Below are 3,416 nucleotides of genomic sequence, written 5' to 3'. Positions count from 1 at the left end.
ACCATTGCTTTTAGAGTGCTACTTGAAATACCTTCCAGTCGGGGATCTTCCTCTAACAGATGGAAACTGTCCAGACTGACGCTGGGCATTGATTCTGTGTGGCAGTCAATTTCACCTCCTGAACTTGGCTGGGACTTCGCATTGTCGTATTCACTATTCGCAATCCACCCAAAGGCTTCAGGCCCGTCTGCTGCATAGAGCTCTTCCATGGTTGCCAAAGTTAGCTTGCGGATGTATCGGCTTCGCTCTTCCTCTGACCTTGAAAGGAAATCTGGTACCACAAACTTCTGGAAATCTTCGCGAAGTTCATAATCTCCAGACACACCGGCAACCGCTTGAGAAAATTCTTCACTTTCGCTGTTCGCAATATTTCGAACGGCCTCGATGGTGCCACTGAAACCTGACTCAGTGTGCTTCTTTACTGATTTTAGTCGGCTGTTGTTGCACTCGGCGTCATTGGTACGAAAATGACAAGGGATATCGCTGTCCTTGGTCATTGGTGGAAGCCTGGCTTCCCTGCGCACACTAGCGATCATTCTCGACTTCATCATATCAGCTCTACCTTCCACCCATTTAAAGACCTTTTCAGTATGATCACCCCTGTCCTTCCATTCCTCCTTTAAAGATCTAAGTTTCGCATCGAAGTCCGCTGGGGACTCGGCGTCCAAGAGTCCGGGATGGTAAAAACCATCACCATCAACTTTGCCAAACACTTCCTCAATTAATCCCCTCTGCATTCCGGCCATCCCATATGACGTCAATGCTCGCTTAAAGTTATCTTGCATGTGTCGAAAACAACGCAGACTCCGGCTGTGCGCATTTGGGAGCTTAGCTTCTATGGCATTCACCAGTGCTTGCTCACCATCAGTCCCAGTAGATAACATTCCTTGCAGTCCTGGCTTCAAATCAATGAGACTTTGAAGAAAACCCATGTACGTATTCTGGTCCTTGCGGTAGTGTATAAGTACTGGACCTAATCTCAGAGGATTCTTGCCCGTGCGCTTTTGCTTCATCGTCAGATTACGGTATGATATGGGGGTACATTCATACGGTCCCAGGCGGAACGTGGGATCAATCTGCACAGTGCAAAAGTCAATTTCCGAGGTGCTGAACTTCGTCAAGTTGTTCAGTTGTTCTTCTGAGGAGATAACAATCGTTGTGTTCTCCTTCTCAATTGTGACTTTTCGAACGAAGGGTTCCTTGTCGGTTTTCATTTTCAAAATAACCTCAAGCAATTCATCCCGTTGCACTCCACCTTTCACGTGACAAGGTAAAGTTTCTTTGTGAAGCTTGTTACGATAGTATGCTTGTCGTGGTCCACGTGGTAGGTCACTTAAACATCCAACTTTCATCACTCCACCCGATTCTTGTGTTGCCATAGACACCGCATCTTTTGGTCCTACCGTTGTCAGCTTACGATCAAGATTTCGCACAATTGATGGCTTTGTTCTCGTGTATGGCGTGCCTCTACCATTCTTGGAACTCTTATGAGGCTTCATCGCAAATTTCATCTCTTCGTTATCGTAAATGTACTGAACGCATGCTACATTGTTGACGATTGCACCATTTTCGGCTCTTACATGCATGATTCGCCTATGAAACTTGTTCTTCTGTTCAACATTCCAGCTGTGCTATAAACGCTCCAGGTAATAACACCTAGCGTTGGGTAATGACTTAGTTTGCTCACAGCTGATAACAGCCACTTTCAATTCGCCATTGTCGTCATCCTCTTCGTCAATAGTTATGGTCCTTTTGCCATCATAGTTGTCATATTGTGGCAATCCATCTGCTCGAAGGTAGTCCAGCGGAATGCATCGTAAATCAGTGAGGAAAATAGCGTTCATCTGAACTTGATTGGGACACTCAGTACATTTCACAGCATCATTCGTTGCGTTAAACAATATTTGTACCATTCCTTCAGTGGTAAAAGTTGTCTTGCGTCTTGTGAAGATTGGGATGCTTTTGTTACCATTGTAGAAATCCTCGCCACCCCTCAAAGGACTTAGACAAGGGTCGTCACTTGAGCTACCGGATTCATAGGCTAAGCGTCTCCATTTGTGAAGGTCGGTTTTTTTTTCCGGACTACTGTCTGACAGAGTTAGATCAACGACCTTCGAAAGAAAACCAGGCTTAGTTTTCAGCATGTCTTATTAACTTTTACAACTCTCTCTACCCTGCTTTCTGCCGTTGGTACAGCACTAGACTATGGTGCGGGAGAAATTATCACTCAGGATCTCAAAATAACCAAAGATAAAGTGGCACGAGGAAAGCAACAGTTAGGGAGAGTGAGAATAGTGCCGTTATTTCACGAGCCTATTTTACCATAAGAACCCTCAGCTTCGAGCTCAGAGTCTTTCTCCTATCCTCTCTTGTCGTCCATAGTAGAGACCCATGCTGGTTGGACCTGATCACGTGACCATCCAAAATCTGGGTGGTAAAATATTTGCTGTGAGGGAGAGGTAGTAATGTTTAAAGTATAGTGAACTGGACCGTAAATTTTTGACAAACAGAGCTTTTGATCTGGTGAAACCAAGGCTTTATACAGTACACATGCTGATTTCGGTTCTTTTCGATTGAAGCATAGCGTTCTAAATATGCAAGATCTAATACGTTTGTTATGTAATTTTGGATCTCTGATTTTGACAAAAAGAAAAACTTCCTTCAGCCTTTAGCAGTTCTTCCGAGATATTTCAATTTGGCCACATATATTTGAAAGCCTTTATTTCACAGAGTGAGCCTACCAGAACTAGGGAGCACTTTGTCCGGGCCTCATGGGAAGTCACGTGAACAGGTGCAACCAGGGTCTGTACTCTTAACGAAAAGGGAACAGAAGAGAGATAGCCTGGGTTACTGGTTGAAAAACAGAGTGGTGCCTGAGATGAAATTTGAACTTTTTTGTAGTTTGATTGACAAGACTTGTACCTTAACAGTAGACCAATTTCGGTAAAAATCAGTGTTAGACAAAGAACGTGACCTCACCTTATGCTCTGGGGAAAGAACCCATACAAATCCTTACTTCATTCCCCAGAGCCTGGAAATAATGTTAATTGTTTTAAGCTGAATTTTAATACATCGAAATTGGTCTGTTACAATACTTGTGAACTGCTGTGACCAAAGGAATTAATGAGTATGGTTCGCCCTAGATCATTCCTTGACCAGAATTGATCTTTCTTCTCCAATGTCCTATTTTCTCAGACAGAAAATGGAGGGGGGCTATCTGAAGGAGGCTGCTCAATCGGGGTGGTGGGAGGGTGGTGCTCAATAAAGGTTTTCTTTAAAGGTACTATACAAACTTTGACTAACCATTGCATGCAACAACAAAAAAAATACAACACTATCCACTTTAACCAAAACATCAAATGATTCTCCAGAGAGAGGACCGCGCACCGGTGGCTCAGTTGGTTGAGCACCGGGCT

This window comes from Montipora capricornis, chromosome 3 (assembly GCF_036669925.1).
Source record: "Montipora capricornis isolate CH-2021 chromosome 3, ASM3666992v2, whole genome shotgun sequence".
Taxonomy (NCBI): Eukaryota; Metazoa; Cnidaria; class Anthozoa; order Scleractinia; family Acroporidae; genus Montipora; species Montipora capricornis.
Note: the sequence above shows the minus strand (reverse complement) of the source record.